This window comes from Lingula anatina, chromosome 2 (genome assembly GCF_051362555.1).
Source record: "Lingula anatina isolate TDL-2025a chromosome 2, LinAna3.0, whole genome shotgun sequence".
Classification (NCBI taxonomy): Eukaryota; Metazoa; Brachiopoda; class Lingulata; order Lingulida; family Lingulidae; genus Lingula; species Lingula anatina.
Window position 1 is genome coordinate 38,393,501 of NC_141768.1, and position 24,630 is coordinate 38,418,130.

The window sequence follows — 24,630 nt, forward strand, 5'->3', positions numbered from 1 at the left end:
TGGGGCACCTTGTAAGTCAAAGGAACACCAATGAATATGAACAAGAAACTATGAACCCTATGGAAGGAAGCACATGACTTTCTGAACCCCACGCGAACTGCACACCACACTCATTGGGCATGCAGCTCTGACTCATGATGATTGTACAAATCCAACCTGTTGCTGAAATATGTGATACTGCAAAGAGCAAATAAAATAAGTGCTGGTGCTTGTGTTTCTGTTTAGTTGTGAGAAACAAAGTTTGATATAGTTTTATTGTGATAGTACATTATAATGACGTAGAGATGCGAGTTATAGTTTAAAATGTTTTAAATTCCACTTTATAAATACTGTACCTTGCACTATACTATACTAATATAATTTTATACCGTTATTATTGAATACATTCACAAATGGTGCAGTCACAGAAACCATGTTCTGTATATGATATGAGTACAGTTGTTTACACATTTATCTCCTTTGAGTGAAGAGAAGAGTCTGAAACTTACAGAAACAAAATTTGGGATGAGCATGTAAATATAGCTGATTAACTCTGGAAGGGCATGTCACTTTTTTTCGGTTACTGGGAATACCTGGAATACCGGGACCATCCTAAATTTTGTATTTATCAACTCCTGTCTTGTGAGTGTTCAACACACACACACAAACACACACGCACACACATATAAATAGTCTGCAGGAGTTTTGTTGAAAAACTAGGTCCTATCTTCACCAGTAGCAGTATGTCCTAAATGCTTTTACTCATTCTAGTAGATTCTTGCAGAGCAGTCAGTTGAAAAAGGTGTATATGGAATTTGGGGTAAGTGAATGGTTAACAGCATACTGTTCATATAACACTTAAAATTATGTAAATTTTCGTGATCTTTCCATGGCTACAGGTTATAATATGTCTTAAAATTTTTATCGAAACCTTATGGGAAACTATAGTTCATATTGGTTCATTTCCGTGGAATCTTGGATAAAGGACATCAATGATATCTACTATCTTGTTTGTATTAATTCTTCATTTGAAGAAGTTTCACTTTTCTATGTATTTGGCAATTTTTGGAAATTTTTAGATATATTTTATTGTTTATTTTCACTTTTGGTGATTAATAGGATAAATTTAGGGAAAAGAATTGATTTCTAGTTTAGTGCCTTGTTGATATCTGCCAAACCTTTATTAAACCATTGTACATTGAAGAATGTTACAAGAATGGGAAAATCAAGCAATTTTGCTATGCAATAACACAATTTTGATTCAATGTGTAATTTTTGGAATGTAGGGTAAAACAAACCTGTTTGCAGCAAAACAATTGTTCATGCACACTCTTGAAAATTTTGATTGACTGTTGTGTGCTGGCTGTGAGAAGGTTATTTCTATAAACTGAAGAAGTTAGAATAGCATCCAGTTGTGAGTTACTTGGCCTGTTCGGTGCTTTTACCCCAGTTAAGAGGGCACGATAAGGCCCATCTATTTAGTGAAATAGAAAATAGAATTGGAACACTTTCATGATTGACTAGGTGAATGATACTCTTAACTTTTGCCAATCTGTTGGCTGCTTTTACAGCCTCTTTTTGTGCGAAATTTTAAAGCAGGATTCAAAAAGAAGTATCATTAATTATTGGCTTCTTGCCTTGATACTATCCATCATCATTACCTCTGTTAATACTAAACACCTCAGTCCAGAAAATCACATATGGGTGGCATTTCCTCAAGGTAAAATGTTGAGTTTTTTTTTCTATTGAAACTATTTTATAATTCAAATTACATTAAATTAAATTAAAACAATTTCATCAGGATTGTCAAAAAAAAAAATAATAATAAAATAAAGGAGACATTATATATCTTTCTTGACTGATCTGTTCTGATAGGAAATGGACACACATTTTATGGGGTTACGTGTGCCATGTTCTAAGAAAGGTACACAATGAAACGCGAGAGTAGATGTGCAGCCATGTCTGCTGTTGCCAGCAAAAGGCAGCTGCATTTTCTGGGAGCCCTTGTACATATTTATAGTGGCAGAATTTGTACGGGCTCATAGTTTAGGCAGAAGCAACATTGCGGCAAGGTTAAGTGAAGTATGAGGACATGTTTGTCAAAATGGTGGCATTTGTTATTAGTTTGGTTGTAAAGATTTTACATCTACGCTTTTTTGACTTCTCTTTTGGAAGAAAGATTGGGTATTTTATTTTAAATGATTTTTGCTACTACCAAAATGTATGTATGTATGTTACAAAAATTTCCTAGAATTGGATATATTTTTTCTCCACACTTAAGTACCTGCAATTTGTCCAGGGTAAAAATGTGTTATATGTAGAAAATTTGAGCTTGGCATCCAACTAGTATTAAAAAGTTGTTGGGTCTCAGGATTTGCAAATTTCATTTTGGCATTGATATATGGAGTTGTCCACAATTTTTTTCTGTGCATCTCTTTGGAATTTTTGTGTGTATTTTACCATGTGATTAATACTTTGATTGATAATATAGAAGGTTTATATGAGCTCAATTGATAATATAGAAGGTTTATATGAGCTCAGATCTAATGGTTATAGTTGAGATCCAATGGTTATCAAAGCTAAGTATGAATTGATCAAATGCAACAAAGTATTGGTTAGGACGGCCTAAAAACTAGCTATATGATGTTTAGATTTGAATGTTTTCCATCTCATGAAGCATACTACTTTCAAAGAGCAATTTCATGTCGCAACATTTCACACGTTTAATTACAAAGAAGTTTACAGATGCACTTCATTACTTGATGAGTTAAAGATCACTTCATGTTGTGGCTATATTTACTTATGCCATTTTGAGTAAAGAAGTAGAATACCCTGGGGTTTATGGCTAAAGAAAATCTTGTCTAAGGTTCAGTAACTGTAGTTGTCTTAACTTAATATGCCTCCTAGAAATACTTACATCTCTCAAGTCAATATCAGTCCCTTGTTACATCATTGCAGAATATCTATTGATTCTCTGTTGCCTCAGCAGCATTCCAAAGCACTTTTTAAACTGCTGTGTAAACTAGTAAGAGCTCCCAATCGTGTGGAAGCTCATGGTGCTAGATAAATACAAATTATGTACAGAAAAGATCAAACAGAAGAAGAATAACAAGCACATATTAATTTCAGAATTAAGATTCTCATTATTTTGCCATAATCAAAATTTGAGGAAACTCCCTAGTTGTTCAATTACCACTGGAATTGTTGCTTGTGATCAGGTTATTTCTTGGCATATATTGATATTTAATTTAATATTAATAAATATTAATGTTTATTAATATTTAATCTTAATTTTGGGTCAAAATGATACCACTTTAGCTGTGTAATTATACATGTAGTTGTATATAGAGATCTGGATAGGGGACATGGAGAAATCCGACCCGACCTGACCCTCACCTTTATCTCCCCAGGATAAATTGACATTAAGTGGATAAAAAAAAATACATGCCATCTAACAGGTGTTGGTTTTTGCTTTTTGATGATATGATGTCATTGTTTCCTTGAATCACTTCTGTTTTTTCTCTTCAATTTTCCAGACCTGAAAGCCATGCGGAGGATTTATGGTTTTCATGGCCTCAAATTTTCAATTAGTCTGCTCCCATATTAACGCCAAAAAATAAGGTGTTGTACATATGGTAAAGCAAGACCACCTCTCTCTCTCAGACTCCAAGAAATCCTTCATTTGAAAAGACTAGGACTAGTGGTACAGCTTACATTTCATTTGACATGTTGCATCCATTGTCTTATTGGACTTGTAAATTTGTTAATGGAGCCGAGGAGATAATTAATTACATGCCTTGCGTTGAATTGACACAGTTGAGAGATGGAAAAAGAGACATTGCAGGGACTTTTTTCATGTAAAACTCATTGATCATCCAGTGTGGGATGAACATCCTGCTTTGGTATAAATTGATTGCCTTTGTGTAATTATTATTAGAACGTGAAGGGATAGATTGTGTATGTGGGGAAAATAAAAGGAAGTCTGCCTACAAAACACTTGTACGTGGGCTGTTCACTGAAGTTCATGGTGGGCAGTCATCATGGTCTGTGGTTGGAGTTTTCATGTACTCTTGTAAAGGGTCTGAAATGAATGCATATCTGCAGTTAATTTTATCTAGATTTTTTAACCAAAGATGGTTTTCTTTATATTAACATTTTAATTTTAATAATCGATTACTTTATTTTCCTTAAATGCATAAAACTCAGGAGTATATGTAAAAAATCTTGAGAGTTCTTTACATGTTTCATTAACCTAATCATGGCACATGAGGCATCTATTTTGGCTGAAGTCCAATTTATGCAACTTGTTTTAGACGGAAAGATGATCAGCCATTCATATTATGTCAGTTTTTCTCCTGATGGTGAGCATTTTCTCATTGCTGCTGACTTCTCAACCCATTAATCCCATATATGTACAGCCAGTTTTATTATTTTGGGTCTAAGTAAAATATTTATGATGTTCAAGTTAATTATTCATGACTATTTATTAATGTGTACAAGAAGTATGTATAAGAATGCGTGTGTGTACGTGTGTTTATGTATATATATGTATGTGTGTGCATGTGTGTGTGCTTTTGTCACAAAAGTTAAGATTTTATGCCATTGTCATATTTCATTTTTTTTCTGCCTGTATACATTTCTTGAAAATAAGGACGAATGTGACATATAATTTGAAATGTTTTCAAACAGATTTAACCATCTTTTAGAAGTCTTAAAAAACACTCCTTTCGTGCGTAAGTACGATAGACATAAGATAGAATTGTTTGTCCATGGACATGCTAAACAAAAAACTTAAGCTGCTAAACTGGTCTAAATTTTTAGGCCAAGATTTAAGTCTACTTTCGCTTGGGGTAAATCTGGAAGTTTAGACTAAATTTTCAGGTTTACATTCTTTTTGTGAAACAGGCCCAGATGTCTTATTAGCCTTGTCATACTTGAGGCTTGTCAGTGAAGTCGGCTAAGCTTGGATGTGGTCAGCTTGTGGTTTTTCAATGAAATTACAATTATATCATGTGAGCGTTACAAGTCACAGCACTTAAATGAATATATTGGCAATAGATTCCTTTATCTGATTACCTATGAAACAAATGTACTTGATTAGGATACAATTAATGCATTCTTTTTTTAGGAGGTTTTTCTTACATAATAATTGTCAATTCTTTTTCTGTCATTTAGGCACAGGATAATGAGGGGCTAGTTGTTAAAAGATGCAGGTAGAAGAAAGTAAAAAAAAATATTGAAACATGCCATTTATAGAGAATGATGTGGCTTTCCCCCATAACCAACCCACTCAGACTTGCCTCAATAATGAACAGATATACTTGCAGTAATAGAAAATATGGACTCTTTTAAGTTTGTTGCCCAACTGGCTAATAAGCATACTTTTTATTTTAGCTTTAAAATATTCGGACAAATTAAATGATAGGCAAGCGTTTGCTTCCTTTACTGAAGTAGAATTGCTTAGAACTGTTCAATTATATGTTCATATCTTAACATAAATCCATTTCACCATTGAGTAGACCGCAGTGCCAGTGATGATCAGACACAACAGCAACATGTCATAAGTTGTTTGGTAGCATTGTAATCATATTTCTACTGAAATATGTCATATAAAGGGTTCAATTCCTGAAAAACTCTTCTCTTGGTATCAGATTCTAATGATTTTAACAAAATTATGTAATATTGAAAGTTTTTACGTATTCACTGAGCATTCCTGTGTGACTGTATATGTGTGTTTGTGTGCAAGTGTGTGTGACATACTCAACAAATGATGATGCATGAAATATTTAACTCCTTTCCTTAAATATATATTTTTAAAAGAATAAAATTGATGTGTACTGATTTAATGTCAGGCCAATGAATGTAATGTTGTATTACGATCACCCATTGAAGGATTGGGAAAAATATGCCATCACCACCAGTTTGAATTATTCATGAGTACATTGGACTAACAATTGTGAAGTCAAGGTACTGTATGCTGTATACAGTATGGAGTAATTCACTTAGGTTTTCCATTTTGGTTATAATTTTAGATCCTTCTGGCCATTTTGAATGATAGATGAGTGGTGGTGGCTTTAGATGGAGCTCTCGAGTTCTGATTGCCGTCTGCCATCCCGAATACTTGGCTGAAGCCCAGGTCACATGAGGAGAATGAGCCAATGAAAAGAGGAGGATCAGAAGGCCAGCACTGAAGACAAACGCAACAGACAGAAAATGGTATGTGTCTTGCCGTGATTTTTAGGAGATCCATCTTTAGCTTGGTTATCCTCTAGGTTTGAAATTTAAAGTTGTTAGTGGTTAATATATGACTGTTCTCAATAAGATATCTCAGTTGAACCTCGGAGCCTGTGGTGGGCTAACTTCTTTCCATCAGGTCAATAGATCTCATTCCAAAAGGGAGCTGAAGCTCTCAGCATTGTCATGTATATCCAGACCTGCATCATTGAAGTTAGATCTCTGTGGTGCTTTAACATTTGTAGATCTTATACCTCATATTTTCTTAGGTTTTGTGTAGAGAGATTAATGTAATCAAGTTTATGAAACTGGAATACAACATAAAATGCAAAAATAAATTAAAAGGTATAATTATATGTATGTAAATCTACATTTATAACAGCAGATTTATTTTATTATTTCTACCCTGCTTTCGTATATATTTTTTTCTTTAAAATATCTGTTTATCTCCATTTTAAACATTTCTCCAAAATTATATCAAGCAATCTCTCAAGAACTCAACAGCCAGTGATAAGCCCAAATGTTAATTTATTTCTATGACACATCCATTCTTAGTGTTTATATGATAGTTCTCCTTTAGATTCTCTCTCTCTCTCTCTTTCTCTCTCACACACACACACACACACACACACACACACACACACACACAGAATTAGAGAGTTGTGTCACTTTTATGACTTGTTTTTTCTATATTCAAGGTACATCTTGCATTTTCATATGTGTCTATATATGGGCACCTCTATTACACATAGTTATATGCATGTATGCATAAATAATATGTAAAAATATACACTGTCGATATGACTTTGCTTAAAATAAATATTTTATTAACTGGCTTTAAAATAAAAATGGTACTTTCGATGAGTTACAATCTATTATACACTTTTCAAGAGAAATCACGTACTTGAATTTTGGTGAATTTAAATTGTTTACTATAAAGTCAAATTTATTTCTGTTTTGATTTATAACCTTAATGGAACTTCGTCAGCAATGAATGTTTCATGATAAAAAACAAATTTGAAGGAGCAGTGGTAGCAAAAGTTTGTTTAGATATTTTCATCTGTTTCAATGGAATATTTTTTTCATTTCCATATAGTTCCAAGCACAGTTTCAAGCACAAGCATTTGAAAGTGCATAAAACTAGACAATAAATTCCTTTCTTTTGAATCAGTTGATAACCCCCAAAGCTTATGGTGTTTTACAAGTCACAGCACTTAAATGAATATATTGGCAATAGATTCCACTATCTAGTTGCCTGTTAAACAACATGTACTTGATAAGGATACGATTAATGTATTCTTTTTTGAGGATAGTTCTCTTACTTAAATTTAATAATTGTCTAATATTTTGTTGCCGCTCCCCCATTATCTTTTATTGCAAAGCAGGTAGAACCGTGTACATGGTATTTTCAAGAGTTCTCAACATTCATACTTCTGCATGTTGCTACATATGTGTGTATCTTTTATACAACTGGTACGATATAATACCTACCGCATCCTGGAATTTTTACCCAAGTGTGTGATCTCAGACAGATAAAGTGACTGTATACACCTGGAGTGCTGGTCTGGCTTGACTTCCCACACATTTGGTACTTTTGTACTGCTACCTGTCGGCATAGGCAATTTTATGGTGAAAGTACCCCCGATGCACGCCTTTATTGTGAAATATCTCAATATTTTCAATTCAAGATCAAGGCTTATTATGTACAATCTAGCACCTCCAATTTAATTCTTGTTACAGTAACCATTACATCCTGGCAAAAAAGGCCAAAGGCCTCTTATCACCAATTAATATATCTGGACAAAATTTTTCTTACAAATATCTGTTTTTGCTGTTTGTTTTGTCAGATTAGAAGTATACTTTGTTAGAAGTGTAAACATACCCGTGCATGTTGACAAAAAAATTATTTTATGAGTATTATAATTCACAAATAATAGAGATAATCCCTTTCAGTAGTAAAAAACACTTGGTGTTTATTGTCAACAATTTGTGAATCTTTAAAGTAATTTCTTTTAAAAAAAAACCTAATTGAACTATATTTGCCTCACCACATTATTTCATGATATATGTGGTATATTTCCTTCAATAATTTATCTTGGGATAACTTTTTATCCTGTTATATTCCCAAGAATTGCAGGATCTGTGTACAATGTAAGACAGATATTGAGGATAATATCAAAGAAAACGAGTTACAGAGAGCTAAGTAGTGTTCATATAAAGGGGATATTATGATACAAAGTAGACCTAGGACTTAACTAGAAACACACTCACAGAGTGCAGACCCCCACCTAGGCAGCTCACATATGATAAATAATTAATTAATGGATCACCACTAAAATATAATTGATTTAAAATTAATTTCTGAACTTACCTAAATATTTTATCAAAAATCTGCTGATATCTTTTTTGAGTTGTTAATTAATAAACCAACAAAGGCAAAAGCAAAATCTCCTTGAGAGGGGTAATAAAACTGCATCTACCAGATATGCCAAATATAAAAGATAAAAGTTTACAATGAGGTACATAAAAGGTGGGCAGACAAATAAAGGGCACTTGTCATTTATAAACAAAATATTAGTATGATGAATTGATTATGCCATATCAAGTGTTTATGTTAAACGTATATTTAGTAAGTAAGAATCAATATTTTGAAAGTGATCCTGAAAGTGCAATTCCACCATTCCAGTCCAAAATCAGTCGGAAGAGTTGCCCTTACCATCAACACTGATGTCCTTGACATGTCAAAAACTATGTTTAATATGCTTTTTAAAAGATGATTTTGCTTTTTTTTTTTTTTTTCATTGTAATCTATGTTTTTGTTCGGCTGCCCAGATAGCAAAGAGAACTTAGCAATGAATCAAGGTTCTAATAAAAGAAAAGACATCTTGCCATCAAGTTGTTGTCAGGTTAGGACATTGCAGTGAAAGTTAAAATTTGGGTACAAGAGAATTCCTAGGTAGATGCAATTACGCAATATTAAAGTTCACAGAGAGTGCAGAACCAGGCCTTATTTCGCCTTCGTAATCCAGCATTACAGTTGCATATAGCTATATGACAATACCCCTGATCCAATGGTTTATAATGATGTCAAATTGACCAACTGCATTCAAATTGAGTTTATTATAGTGGGATGTAATATCATTTGTGTATAGGGCCATCTCTCAGACTAATGACCTGTGCAATTCAGGCCATCCTTGCCATTGAGATTGGTTTATTGCTTGGGATATAGTAATAGCAACATTAGTTATACTCAACAAATTTAACTAAGGTGTCTTTCTAGTATTTATATCCTGCTCAGCATAGAAGCTATAAGTTAATGAATTATAATAATGATAATAATTTTAAAAATTGCCATTGGTAAGAGATTTGATGAAAAAATAGCAGGGGGGCTTGTTAGGCAATTTATATGATTGTACTTTCTTTTGAAGTTGTATAGAACATAAAATAACCTAAACTAAAATTCCATTAAATATGGCCTGTCTGTGAAGCAGAGTGCATACAAGTAATCACATAGGGCAGATATGGCACATGCACATCATGCAGGACAGGTAAAGAAATTTGTGGGAGAGGAAAATTATTTGAGGTAAGAAAATTTTTTTTATACCTATGGGATCAGAGTAAAGTGATTTTCAAAAAAAAAAAAAAAATGCATTGTTTTGGTTGGTTTTATTTTTGGGTCATTTTCATTTGGTTGTTCAGTCAGGTTGTAGTTATATTAACGGATTACATTTTATTGAAAACATGGGTGGACATTAAGTGTCTTATGGGAATGAACAACTTATTTGTGAAGTATCAGTAGAAAAAATAAAACATCTGAAGTACCCAAAAGGATTGAATTGCCTTCAAATGTCTATTGATAAACATTATTACTGTTTCTCTTGAACCCTTGTATTCTTTGCTACATTTTAGTCCAGACTGCCAACAGCGGTATCTTGTTAGACGGTTGACCACCTACCACACTTAGATAACAATAGCTCATCACAAGACAAATGTATATCACAATCTGATGCAAACTGACAGAAATATCCGCCAATGTGAATATTAGTGTCTATATTCTAACACCAGTGTTCGGGCCTATGTTATAACCTATGTGCTTCTATCTTGTTTTTAATGTCTCTATGTACCTGATCGCTATAATGCTTATGGCTCATTCTGTGTCTGTATCTTCACAGTTTAAAAATATTTTGAAAGAACCTATAAGTTTGCCTTAACCTAGTCGTGCTAGCATTGGAAGGCATTCAAGTTCACAAAGAGTAAGTAAATGGGGTTTAAGTTATCATGACAACAGTCATGAACGTTTTAGCCTCTTTGCCTATTTTATCATTATGTAACAGACCACCAGGCTAAAAAACCTTATGTAAACAATGTGTCTGATCACTATATCTAACATGCACCAAGCCTTGGCTATAAAAATCCCTGAACCCGCACTAATAGGTTAATGTCTGTAGTGACATTTAGTGGAAGTTTTTACAAATTGACTTAGACTAATCATTCCTGATTATTTCAGTCAGTTCTTAGACTGAACAGACTTTTACTTTTGGCTGTGTAATGTCTCATTAATAGCATGTAATGTTTTTTTACACATTATTCGTAACAAATTTTTATTATTTAAGATATTGGGTAATGTAATATATTTTGCTTTTCTTTGTTATTTTATGTTAATTTGTTTACATGAAGTCATATTCTGTGCAGTCTAAATTATAAGTAAATTGATAAATAAACCTTTTAAACCAAATAAAAGCAGTTAAAATTTTTCTAATTCAAACCCGAACAGATCAAAGATACATCAATCAAAAGTATCAAAGTAAAGTATCCATCAAATGTATTGATGGATAGGCTTTGGGAGTTGCATTTGAATAGTATTATTTGTTCATAGATAATTTTTCAGAATATATACTTGCTAAACACATTTGTTAGCAATGGGGTTTAACTAATATTTTGCAGACAGTAGGATATGGACATTTAAAGGTCTAAAAATTACCAGTGGGACCTGTACTAGTAAAATATCAATTTGAAATGCCTGTGCTGAAGCACTCTATTTCATAGAAACTAATGTTAAACTTAGATATTTGATTAGAATGAAGTAATTTTTCTTCAGTCAACAGCTTAATGTTGAAATAGTTTTTACCTCCAATATTTCAATATTAAGCTGCAATATTAGAAGAAAAATTTCTTCATTCTGTAACATACCACAGCTGATGAAATTCTTCTCTGATTTAGATATTTGGTATTTTAAAAAACAATGTGGAAAAATACTGCCAAACATTTTATCTTGTTAATATTTATTTGTATCACAGATGTCATTTGATAGGAAAGTGAAGAATATTCTTAAAGAAAAAAAAATGGTTAGATAAAAAATCATTTGGTGAACTTATTACTAAAAGATCCTAGGAAATTGCCGTTTATGCCAAGAACCTGGTGTTTGTGCATAGGCTTTAAAGAGCTTATGACCCCTGTTATGAAAATTAAAAGCAGGCCAATAAAAGACATTCAATAGAACTTTAAATTATATTCACTACTGTTTTATTTATTTTTTTTTCTTAATTGTATGAATAAAGTTTGCTTGTAGGATTTTATCATAGATTCCTCAAAGAAAATTAGAATAGGTTGGTAGTTCCATTATTGTTGTCATGTACAGCTATGGGTAGCACCAGCATAAGTTTAACAAAAAGTTAAAAAAATTTAAAAGCAGTTGTCTCCATGTTTGATTTGGGTCATTGTTCCATTTATAAAACCCGGAAATTCATTATAAGGGTAGTATTCATATGCCTCTCAAAGAACTCAATGTACTAATGAAAAGTGAAGATTTAAAAGATTTGAACTTTAAAGACCAAACAAGTACTGCACAGTCATGCATTGCAACTTTTTCAATTCAAGTTCAAGGCTTATTATGTACAATATCAAATTTTACATGGAATGATGAGCAGGCCAATACATGCATAAATACATTGATACATAGCAAATACAAGCAAAATTTGTAGAGAAGAACAATAATACCTGATTTATTTTGATAACAATTATGAAAAGTTTTTGCTTTGATATCTTGGTCACTATATTATCTTTCGTAGAAATGGATTTTAACCTGGATTTGATTTGGTTAAACTGTCAAATGAGAAGTCTAACTGGTCCTAACAGTAGCCTTCAATGCAGTACTGGCCCTCCCTGCAGTATTGGCCTTCACAGCAATATTGGTCCCATGACCCTAATTACAATATTGGCACTTACTGCAGTATTGGTCTATCGCATTAGTAGATTTACCCTTACTTCACTATTGGCCCTAATAGTAGTATTGGCCCTTCCTGTAATATTGGCCCTAATGGGAGTATAGCACTCACTGCAGTATTAGCCCCAATGGCACAGCATTGGCCCTGTCTTTAGAATTGGCCTTCGCAGCAGTATTGGCCCCAATGGTACAGTACTATTGGGCCTCAATGCAGTATTGGCCTTCATTGCAATGTTGGTCCCCTTGGTAGTATTGGCCCTAATTGCAATGTAAGCACTAACTGCATTATTGGTCTTTCGCATTAGTAGATTCGACCTTACTATAGTATTGGCCCTCATAGTAGTATTGGCCCTGATGGAAGTATTGGCCCTCACAGTAGTATTATCCCTCACTGAAATGTTTTTACTCAAATGTTTTATTAAAAGTTTGTGTTGACAGTGCTATCCCAAGCTGAGAGTGAAGATTCCAGTTTACCTATAGTCATAAAGTCACCTAGAAAGAGAGTATGCAAGGTACTTAACTGACCAGTCAAACACATCGGCATGAATATATGGACTGTAGAAATGTCTGCTTAATCTTTGGCCAAAATGGGGACAAGCAATTGGCAACCCTGTTTGCATATATTTTACAAGTACACCTCACAAGGACTGATATAAAACCTTTCATAAATTCAAAACCCATAGATATTTAGGATATTTAAGAGTTGTGTCCATTAACGCAAAAAGTTCATATTGTTTAATTATATGAAGCCATTATAAAGTATATTATGAGCCCAACAGCAGGATTTTTTTACAAATGGGAATGCTTTGTAATCTCACTACTTTTATTTTGAGTTCAAACCGATGTTTTAGTTTGCCAACTCTTTCTTACAATATTTTCATCTCGTGAATCTGTTGGATAGAAGGACAAAAATAGACCATTTTGTATATGTTTTTCATGAAACCAAAATGCAACCAAAGATGCAATCACGCAATCTATGTTCCAGTCTCCCTCAGTCCTTGTCTCTATCTTTGTTTCCTTTCCCACTCACTCTTTGAGTGAGTATTGAGAATGGTTACATCTTAACGCAGAATTCCATTGGTCAGATTATTGTGTACAACCATTCTGGTTTCTTCATGCCTCAGTAAGAGTATGTGCTATTTTATATCTGCAAGCAATATTACATTGCTGACATGGTTTCCATATTCCTTGAACAATACACCAAAGGAATGTAGCCTGTGCTCATTCATACATTCAGTGCTGAAGGACACAAGTTGAGCTGGCCGTAAATTATTCAGCAAGGAAGAAGGGAAATTCAGGTGATAATGGTAAGCAGATGCTACGGTGTGACTTTTTTCAAATTGTTTCAACTTTTAAATGAAGGTATTAGGTTGGATAAACATGGGATGATTTGGTTGGTATCTTTTAGAAATAGGTTGATGGAAATTGTACCAAATAAATGGTAGGGTGTTCATATAGACAAGATACAAATTAATGTCATATACACATGCATGTGTTACATAGTACCTTTAGCAGTAATATTTTTCCATTTGATTTTTTTGTTGAATATTTCATAAATCATCATACTGATTTTGATCAGGGGTGATTTTAAGATCAGCATTTCCTGTGTTATCATGGTGACCAAGATGTCCCATGTGACAAAGTACCATACCTGAAGTATCTATCAAATTTCTCCAAGGTAACAGCATTAGCTAACCTATGAATGAATGCCCACTCCCTACACATTGAAAGACAATATGGTATGTCTTTCAAAATACCACCAAAAACATGTTTCTGTCCCTTTTATGATATGATAGAATACCAAATCCACTTTTTATGCAACTTTGATAAATATTCACAAGAGAGATCACTTTTCCAAATTCCCAAAATTACCGAAAGAAAAATTCAAAATGGTCATTGACCAAACCAAAATCTCTTCAACTTGAACAGCTAAAGAGATAGCAGTGTCACTAAGTCAGAGTTACTTAATTCAAACAGGTTTCATTTTCAGAACAGGAATGATGCATTGACAGATATAGAATTAGCTTGCAGTTATATCCTGATATATTATTTATGTTATTTGTTCTTTGTCTGATTTTACATAGTTAATGCTTCAGTGGAGTTCTTTCAGTGGGGTATTTGGTTACCATGAAGTATTCTTCAGGATGTAGGGTAGATATCATGTTTTGCTTTTTATGCGCAGTTTTATATTATTTTTCTGTTACTTTTCTTGGTACCAAGTGGGATCCTTACAGGTGGATGTTGCTGCTTTTCCAAACAATAATCTGGTGAAAAACTGCTTGGGTCATCGTCAGGATATGGGGCACTCCACAGTGGGACCCATACACCATGTAAACCATTATGACTTTTGACTTAGGCCAGCATTCTCATCAGGGTAATATATAAAATTGTGCTATTCTTGGCTCCTATCTGCACCAAGATTGTGTGAAGGAATGCTTCAAGTCCTATGGTGCATGACTGAAATATAAAGCAATGGGTGGTTTAGGGGTTAGGTTTAAAAGCTAAGGAAGGATAATTACAGGGTTTAGGATGTAGTCCTGAAGATTTGAAAAATGTACACGTTTGACTTTTTTTCAATGATGAAAAAGTGTTAAATATGTTGTATTGAAGTATTATTGTAAGTATTTTTAATTAATTATTGTGGCCTTTTTTTTTTTTTTTTTTGGCTCCCGGTATGTGTGTGTGTGCATGTGTGTGTGTGTGTACATTGAGGTATACTTTTTGCTGAGAAACCAACAACAGTTGGTGTGAATTATGGCATAGTCATGAAAGTGAAAATAGGCATGCAGGTATTTTAGGGAAAATAACCTTAAATGTTCTTTTTTCTTACCTTTTTGCATGGGATAAGAAATATGTGGGTCAGTACATGAGTTTGGAACATTGAGATGAATTACGGTGTATTTTCTTGTAGGTAGTGGTGTCATATGATTTTTTCCAGTAAATTTGGCCAAGGTGCACTTTCTGTTCCTTGCTGTTTAAGCACCCCCCCCCCTCCCCTTTTCCCTCTCTATTCACAGAGGATGGTTTGATAGATGTGTGTAGTGAACTCTGGCAATCTGGGTTAGTCACAACATTCCACACATAACTTCTTTGAAGGTACAACAGATATGGTTACACTGGGGGGTCAGCTTCAGAACAAAAAAACTGACATAATTGTTCTATTTAATATACATGGATGTACCTTTGATTATATATTTCATATTCTGTTGATTTTTTGTTCATTATATATGCACTGCTGCTTTACTGCATGTAGTATCTTCTGAGGGTTTTTATTCCTGATTGTATGGTTAAGGATGAGGATCAAGTAACCAAAGTTTTGGGCACAGTCTTGTGTTTTTTCTCTTTGTTCATGGGCATAATTTAATGACAATGGTGATAATTGATGTCTTAAAAATATGCTACACACAAATGTCTGAGCATTGTTTACGAATATTATTACACATCCCCCAATGTTATATGGGGTGTGTGTGTGTAATAACATAACTATATAAGTATCATGACCATCTTCCCATTCAGCCTGGAAATCCAGTTCATCCATTCTGTGTTGCCATCTCACCTAACACAATAAACAACTGGGCTTGGTGCACTCTTAGTGTGTATATTTTTACCACTACTGCCAAAACTCAGTAGTCTTCAAACCTCCTGTATTTTCACTTGCCCATAATATATATAAGCAAAGGCATACCTGTGGTGTACCTGTAATTAGTGTTGCGTGCTAGCAGTGCATTAAGGTACTCTATGGGGTTTAGTAAGTAGCATTCCTGGGTGATTATTAGATTTCTATCATGCTTGCTATGGAATTTATTGTTGAATTATAAATATTCCTGCTACGGCATTTATTGTCACCTTTAATTTGGACACCCAAGGATATACATGATGGTAGTCAAGTGTGTATTGACCAGGACATAAACCTTATAAGGTTTATCTTGCCATACAATAGGCTTCTTATTTGGGAGATTACCAAGTTTTAATCTTGATTTATATGAAAGCAACTAATTAAAGAAGTGTTTTACTGCTATTGACATTTCATTTATTGACAAATTGATCAGTTGCAGCAATAGCTTATGAAACAAAAAGCCAAGAGACCAGTTTTCATTTAGATATACTTTTTTTACCTGAGGGAATCAGTATGATAAACAGGTGCATTTTATTGGGTAAATACTTACAGCAGCTTATGCTGTGCACGTAAAATACAAGGGCAGTGCATGAATCTCTCAAGAAAAGGGCACTGAACCCTGTCTATGGATATGTACAAACTGCATACATCGAGGAAGACACAACATCTTACCAAATTTTTTTTTCAAGTCTCACAGACTCATCCAATTCTAGAAAGGTCAGTGTTAGGTCAGGTCTTGTTGCTGGGTTCAAAGCATGCTACTTTTAGCTTGGGACAGATCTGGAGCAGGTTTTACCATTTCTACATGTAAACCAATCCCAAAATAAGTAGTTGGGAGATAACGAGGACTTCACATGGCATGCATCATGCCACAAATACAGTATACCTGGGGAAATAATCCCCCCTGCCCAACCAAGAAAACTTATTTTAAGGACTGTTAAAGATATGCTATCCACTTTTGAAAATGCCCCCCATGTTGTATTTTTGATGCCTGCATATCTTGCAGGGCTTCTTAAAGTAGCTTTCTCAATTCAGACCTTGAAATTATTTAAACCCCTCAAATATATTATGCTCAATATATAATATATGTGCATGATATATAAAATAAATAGAATGATCATTGCATTGTAACTTAAAGCATTCCACAAATACTTAATTGTGTTTAAAAATCAGTTTACCTTTCACCTTGTAGTAAAAAAATTGAAATGTTTAAAATTATTATGTGATTATCTTTGGTGTAACCTGGATCAATTTAGCAGTGCACAGTGTATACCATTGCTAACTAATGCATTCTTATGGGGGAAATCAAATTAATTTTGCATGGTTGAGTGAAAAATATGTGAGATGTAAATGGCAAATGGGCATTATTGTCTGTGTGAACATTTAATATTAAAGAATGATACTTTTTTAACAGAAGAGTACAGAAGAGTACATAAATATCGTTATGTATAGCCTAATATTTAAGAAACTGAAACAGAAATTTTACCAGGTGGAAAGTTATTACCTTGCCTTTTTTTTCTTGCTTTGTCTTCAAAGGTGTTGTACATGTATAACTCTTTTTTCTGTTTGCATTGTCTGAAGTTTCAAATAAATTTCATACATGATTTACATTACCTTGACAGTGCCAAAAACCAAATCCATTTCAATGCTCTCTCTCTCTCTCTCTCTCTCTCTCTCTCTCTCTCTCTCTCTCTCTCTCTCTCTCTCTCTCTCTCTCTCTCTCTCTCTCTCTCTCTCTCTCTCTCTCTCTCTCTCTCTCTCTCTCTCTGTTATACAGTTTAATGTTTATTTCTCTTTTCTACATTTCTTGTTATCTCATAATGTTATTCAATTCTAGATAAATACATTATTCAAATATAGGCAGTCTGACCTCAAACACCACAAAGTTTCAGAACACCTAGGGCAGCATAAAGAGTTTGAAATAGAAACATATCACTTTCATATTGTTGTGAATTTTAAAAAGCATCATGACCGCAACCCCAAAATAGTCTGGTTAACAGGTGTTAAGAGAGAGAGAGAGAGATTTGAAAACATTAAATGAAGGGGGAAAAGAGATTATGCATGTGAAAAGTTATTTAGTGATTGATATTCATTTCTAATTTTCTAATAGTAATTATTAAGATGTTTCATCATGTGTAGTAATATATAATTCTTTGTAAGAATGGACCAGTTTTTCATATTTAGATTTTTAAAGAACTATCAGTTGGTCATTGAATAAAAGCCCTTTCTTCTTTGCAGCAATAGTATTTAGTCTTACTTGAAAGCTGGTCTATTTTTAAAGTACCAGTCTTATTTTGGTATAACTATAAAGGTGTACTACTCCTATAGTAGTTAATTAACTTGACTGAATTGTCTCATTAGGTTTGCTAAGGTAGGATAGATGACTGAGGGTATATACATTTACCCAACCCAGGTCCCTAATGACAGTTCATGAATATAATTCTAATTAGGTGTATGTATGTGATTGAAAGTCATAGGAATATAATATAGCAACAGAGGACATTGACCTGTTGTAAGAGACTTAGAGGCTTTTTTGGTATTTATCTTGAGGATTATGCCAGGTGATCCTGATACATGTTGACCCGAAGCATACAATTGGTAGAGATAAAACATTCTATAAATAAGTAATGTTGCACTCTCGTGTATATTAAAGCTTTAGGACATTGATCTTTTTAAACATGTTTTTTGTTTTGTTTTGTTTTGTATTTTAAACATGTTTTTTCTTTTAAAAAAAGCTTATATTGAGATGATAGAGTTAAAAAAATTAATTTAAAAGATGTTTTTTATATGTTCAACACCCTTCAGATTGATGAAAAAATGCTTCCTGACTGTTACAACCAAAATATGTAATAACAATAATGAATTTGCCCTTTTTTAATTTATTTTAGGTGTACCTCTGCAAACAGTGGCTTATGGGGTGTTCAGAAGACAAAAGACAAAGATGAAGGAAAGGTACGTAAGTTGAAATGAAGAAAAGCACATCAAGTCACTCCTTGAATGTGTCAGTTGAGCTGAGGTAGCACAACCAGCAGCTGATTGCGTTTAACACTGTGTGGGCAGATCGATCTGGACACTAGAGGGAGGCACTTTTGTTCTGATCTTCAAAAAGACAAATAGCTGATATCCGTTGTTTCAAAAGAAAAAAGAAACTGTTTTCACTTATTTTCATGATTGAGAATTGTGCTGTGACCAGATTGTAGAAATAAAATATGTCAGTAGAAATTTTAAGAAATAATGGAAATTAAATTTTTACTTTCTGCAAATGTTTATGTAAAGTAAAAAAAAAAAAAAGTAGGTGGAAAACAAGGCAGCCCAATCCAACTTGTGTGCATACTTCTTTGTGTGAAAACCAAGGAAGCAGCTAGCACCTCGGGATATTGTGACTGTCCCCTTTTCTCCCCACAATAGACCACTGGCGTCAAAGTGGTGTGAAGGTGAAATCCACCCCATCTTCACACCATTCAGCTAAGCAAGGTGCAACACAGTAATCTCATCCCTCCTCCCTCCCTCTGATAACAAATGAGTTTCTTGCATGTGGCATTAAGACTACAAAATTGCAACTTCTCAAACTCCATTGATGAGATGTTTAAAAATGATAGCCTCTTTTTACAGCTTGAGTGAAATCATTAGTAAATTTAGCACAGGAAGTTTTCTTAAATAGGTGATCAGTTGAAAGGTAATTTGAGGTGCACGAGCCCAAGATGAAGGAAACCTATAGCCCACCATTTCATTCAGGCTCTCACGACAGAGATAAACTAGGTTTATAATAATTTCAGAATCTTTCATATGAGACTGAAAATTGAGAAGGAGGTGTCGCCTTTGTTGACGATAGGGCAGGGTCCCCCTATAAATCAACGTGAAGCAGCAGGACAGACAATAAGAATACAATAATGCTTAGACCTTCAAGGATATGGAGTTAAAATAAAAGATAATGCTGGCTCAAACATGGTTTAATCAAGTGTTCAGCAGGCAATAACTGGATGGTAATCAAGGTGCCCCTTGCTTTTACAAATCGGTGACCCCAACTATTGTGTGGAAACGGTAGTAGTTCATGTGCTTGATGTCAGATAATATTTGCGTTTGCACTAGCTCGGGTTGCATCCATTCAAGAGCTGAAGAGAGGACATAAACACAATGAATGAGTCATCCGCTTACTTCCATTAAAAAAAATACCAAAACAGAGACCAAACCACCAAAAGAGTACCAAATTAGCCATAAATACAGCATTTAGAGCTTTGAGGGCAGACAACATTGCCACAAAATCAGCCACAACTCATTGTTGGACTCCTTTTCTGTGGCTGATGGATTTTGAGGAAGTGCAAGTTTAATCAACCAGCAAATATGGTCTAATAAAACTTGAATTTTTGCTCCTGCAATGTTTTGCCTTATCTGGGCAAGGAAATACATGCTTCAGCATGACATTACTGTAAGTTGATGTATTTTTGGTCTTCCTCCCTCCCACATGTATTGAGCCCTGGTGGTAGATGTGGGAGTTAGTGTATGTTTCTTTGCATGATCCTCTTAATAAACCTTGGTATTTCTTCAGTGGTTTAATTATAACCCTATAGACTTTTGTGGTTAAGGTCTCTCTGACCATGCATAGGACACATTCTTGTCCTGTGTTTCCTCTTTATTAATTAAAAGAATTTCCTTGACTGTCACTGGGCTGGACAACTTGTTCCTCCACCAATTGTTCCTCATGGCACACGTGGGCCATACTGATTAATGTGTGTGTTTTGAATATGCTAATTTTTAATTGTCTGCTTGCTTTTAGAGGGACATAATAAATTAGCCCCTGGCATTGTCAACATAAAAGCAAATTAAATAGGTAAATGAAAATATTAAAGACACTTTTCTTATTGAATTGGTCTTGAAAATTATTTGTGAAAATAGTGAAAAATGAGCTGATTGTGGGTAGTATTACAAATATACAAATATTTAGCTTGAAGAACTAATATATATTCCAATAGAAGAAAAAAGGGAATGATTCATATTGCCAAGATCTCTGCTTTGTGAAATATGACAAAATCTTGTATTAGTGTTTTTGTCTGACCACTGCTTTACCCAGTGAACCATCTTATCCAAAGAAAGGGTTTCTCTGCACTCTGGCTGTTTAAGCCTTTGTCAACTGGTATATGTTTGCAAAACTCCTCAACAGCACTGGAAATGACATGCTGATCTGCCAAGAAGAAAGTATGACATGTACACAAAACAACTAGGTAGACACTTGAGAAATCTTTTTCACGGGTCTCTTCTAAAGAAATGGCGGAAATTTACTGCAGGATCATGGAAGATTAAAATCTGCTTTACATTGATGGAGTATTGTGAATCTTGCAAAGAAATTACTGTTTGGTTTAATCTAGATTTGGGATCCTTTTGTTCCACTTCATTCATTTCCACATGTGTGACCACACATACACACACTACCCTGTGCCTTGTCTCTCTCTGCAGAATAACCAAGGGCTTTCACATTTCTTTGCTAAAATTTAAAAAATGAGGATTTTCAGTAAGGGAGAAGGAATTACTGATACTACCTGGTGCCACAAAACACATGCATTTTAAAAAGTTTCAGAAAGGAAATTAACATATATTTAATATTAACTTTCATTCTTTTTAAATCTATTTGTTGACCTTTTTTCTTTAGCTTTTACAGAAAATTGTGATATGCATTTGTAAAGTTTAACAGACAATGCCTTTTTTGATAAAAGATGGCCCACAGTCCCAAAACCTTCGGTGGCATGCACGAACCCAGGCAAAGATTAAAGATTTCCACTCAACTGGTCCCTGTTACCCATGCAGTAATGGAAACAGCTACTCCAATAGAAAAAGAAAGACACAGATGAATTGTGCCAGGATTTACTGAGGCCCAGTCCCCAATTTATCAGCCACTGTACAATCAGGCGTAAACTTCCAGATTTAGAACTCCATAATCTGTTACCCAAGAAGGTGCAGTTGATGCCTTGGCTGAATTTAACATAAATCTTTTTTTGCCATGTCCGGTTCTTTTAAAAGGAGGTGTCATGTTAAACCAGGTATCTGAATTCTGGTTTCCTTTTCAAATTAGATAATGTAAGGACAAGTGATGTGTTTAATATTTTTTCCTTACAATAGATTTGATTAGGCAACAGTGTTTTGTAACATTGAAATAGTGATATTGTATCTGTTGTTGCTTCTGAAAAGTCTAGTTAAGTACCATACTGCTTTTAGTACAATTACAAGTAGAAAACAAAAAAAAAAAAAAGAACTTCAGGAACATTTTCATCAAATTAAATTTGTCATTCAGTTATCCTGAGGGTATAAATTGGTACATATAAACTGTTTTATCACTGTTTAATTGAGCAATATTTGTCAGCAATGATTTAATAAATGACAGCTGACTTACTTATTACTGTCATGTCTGAAGCATAATACAGTGTCATGTTGACATAGTTTGCTGAGCCAGGAAACTTTGTTCCCTATGTATTTTATCATCAAGTGGCATCACATTTATTCATTCACTGCGCATCCTTCTCTCAACGTTAAGAAGCCTTTTATCATGCTTCAAGTTCAAATCTAATGTAGATGTGGGGCAGTGGGAAGGCAGTGCAAGGTGCCCACAAGGGCAATCTGCAAGAAATGATTATACTAAATTAATTAAATTTCAACAAGGTGAAATTGCATGAGCACAATGTGTGTGTGGGTGTTTGTGTGTAGGTGTGTAAAGGTTTGTTTATAGAAAAAAAGGAACCACCCCTGAAGTCATGAAAGTCTAACATGACACCTTCCTAGTGTCCAGATGATGCAACTTCACTGTCATCTTACAAGTACTTATTTGACTGGACAGCGGTCATTATGACTTGGCCAGCAACTTCAAAGGGTCATGCTATGGATTTGGCCATGTTTTCATTCAACCAAGGTATTATTGCATGCCTAAGCCAAATTTGAAATTGAATGTCTTTGTTTTGCACCCTGAAAATTTCAATCTGCAGATGTGTAATTGTCAGGGAGTGAGTTAAATTGACATGTGTCACAGGGTTTTATGGACATGCTACTGTCATTGATGGATGTACCTACAGATTCATGGAGAGGTAAATAGTCTGAGCTACCAGTGAAACAGCTTTGAAAGTTTGACGTCAATAACCATTTACATCACATAGATTGCACTCGTCTTCATGTGCACATATTCCGTACACAAGTTTTCAGCCAGGGTCCGCCTATGTATCATTAGGAAACATATTCTATTTAAAATAAATTAACTATCTGGCAAGTTATGAAAGTGTACATACAAAAGATATGTATATATTTCCAGGGATAAGTGGTAGAATGATAGAATGGGTAGATAACTTGCACATGAAATTTTTGTAAAAGAATGTGTCTGCTCAGAAAAAAAGGAAACAAAGCTTGGTCCATATACTTACTTTTTTTTTACTTTTTGAACACCAAATGGAAGAGGGTATAAGAAGATTAAACAAGTCACAACATGGCTTCCTCCTCCAGCCAGACATCACTTTGAACTTGACAAACTGACCTCTTCTATTTGGACATTACTAACCCAGGACCAATAATAATAATTGTCATGCCTGTAGGCAGCCCTCAAGGCCAAATATGAGGAAACTAGCAAACAGATATGAGTCAGTTTGTCAAGTATGGCAAAGTGAGGGTAAAATATGTAACTAAGAATTATTCATAATTTATAATTTATTCATAATTTATAGGATCATTGTATAACCTATACTATAATGCTACCCCAGGCCAACCTTGTGAAACAAATCAATTACCCACAATGCCCAAATGGTAGGATAATTGTGGATTTTGATTCTGCGCAATACAGTAGGTTAATATGCATATTATTTTAAGGTATCTGAGACTTAATGGTACAATGACTAATATGTAGAAATGTCTGTACACCTGCACACATACATGCATGCTGCACATGCATCTCAAATTAACACAAATGATTGATATTATTTTATATAATTGTCAGAAAGTTTTCTTTCTTACATAAGCTGTAAGTATAAATTAAAAACTGAGAAAAAGGTGTAGGTGTATAACATTTTAATCTACAAAGATGCTGTTTGTTGAATTAATTCAAATTGTGTAAGTACTCTAATCTAGACTGCAGTCGACTATTTATTGTCAAACAGTCATACCATATGAAGACACAAAAACAGTTAAACTTCCAAATGTTTTTCCGAAATAAATGTTTGTGTTGTTGCATTTCTCTTAGTAAAGGGCACACTTCAGTCAGTGTTAACCACTGCTGTTCATCAAAAAACCACGACAACAAGGAAAAACAACATCAAGGAAAAGTAAACCCCTGCAAAAAAGCCACCCATTTTTCTTCACTGGAGATACAAGGTATTGTCTGGATTTATATTAGTCTGAGCTACGTGATGCTTTTAATCAATCAAAATGTAAATGTTTAAATTGTGGTAGCATGATTTCATCTGTTTTGGTCACAACCTTTTGAATCGAATCACCATCACAATACTGGACCTTGTGGACAAGGGGTATTTTAAGGATTTTCTTTATCTCTTGGTTTCCCACTACCAAATGTTCCATGCATATGACCCGTTTAGTGTGGGTGATGATTAAATTA

General features: G+C 34.1%; 1 long non-coding RNA gene across 3 annotated transcripts in view; it reads left to right on the forward strand.

Moving 5' to 3' along the window:
- The first annotated feature begins 324 nt into the window (after positions 1-324).
- The window catches only part of LOC147763681 (uncharacterized), a 32,440-nt gene continuing 8,134 nt past the window's right edge, over positions 325-24,630 (forward strand). Inside the window, exons 1-3 of one of the 3 annotated variants that reach the window (XR_015332948.1) lie at positions 325-2,473; positions 2,505-6,195; positions 18,941-19,004. This is a non-coding gene — a long non-coding RNA (uncharacterized LOC147763681). Of the gene's footprint in view, positions 2,474-2,504; positions 6,196-12,817; positions 14,811-18,940; positions 20,917-24,630 lie in introns of those variants that run through there. The other 2 variants (XR_015332947.1, XR_015332946.1) reach the window with 2 other exon arrangements.